Raw genomic sequence first — 481 nt, 5'->3', positions numbered from 1 at the left:
TTGTGTAGAGACATGCGTGATTTCTCGGAAATCTCGAAGGTTGCACACGGAACGCTGAACCTTGCTACAAAAGCCTCCGCGGAAATCAAGGCTCGCGGAACAATTTCGTTTACGGGCGATGTTAACGGCGTAACAAAACGAGTGAGCGTGACACATTACACGTTCCGGAGTTAAGAACGAACTTGCTCTCAGTCGGAAAAATTACTGACCGCGGATATAAAGTAATTTTCGATAAGCTTACGGCAAAAATCGTGGACAAACGCAATAACAAGACAGTTCTGACCGCGGATCGAAAGAATGAACTTTATTACATCCGCGAGTCAAGGTCTGAGTGTTGCGCGGCGATCAAGGAAAATGAAGATCGAACTTTAAAAACCTGGCATCAAAAGATGGGACATTTAAATGTTCGCGATCTAGTGAAGTGTGTCCGAGCGGGCGACGTTCGAGGTATCGAACTAGACGACGCGACGAGCGATTTAGC

General features: G+C 46.6%; 1 protein-coding gene across 5 annotated transcripts in view; it reads right to left on the bottom strand.

The window, feature by feature from the left end:
- Positions 1-481, bottom strand: part of LOC108750152 (dual 3',5'-cyclic-AMP and -GMP phosphodiesterase 11) — a 321,538-nt gene that overhangs the window by 183,670 nt on the left and 137,387 nt on the right. The window lies entirely within an intron of this gene.

This window comes from Trachymyrmex septentrionalis, unplaced genomic scaffold, assembly GCF_001594115.1.
Source record: "Trachymyrmex septentrionalis isolate Tsep2-gDNA-1 unplaced genomic scaffold, Tsep1.0 scaffold33, whole genome shotgun sequence".
Classification (NCBI taxonomy): Eukaryota; Metazoa; Arthropoda; class Insecta; order Hymenoptera; family Formicidae; genus Trachymyrmex; species Trachymyrmex septentrionalis.
This window is presented reverse-complemented; position numbering and strand designations above follow the sequence as displayed.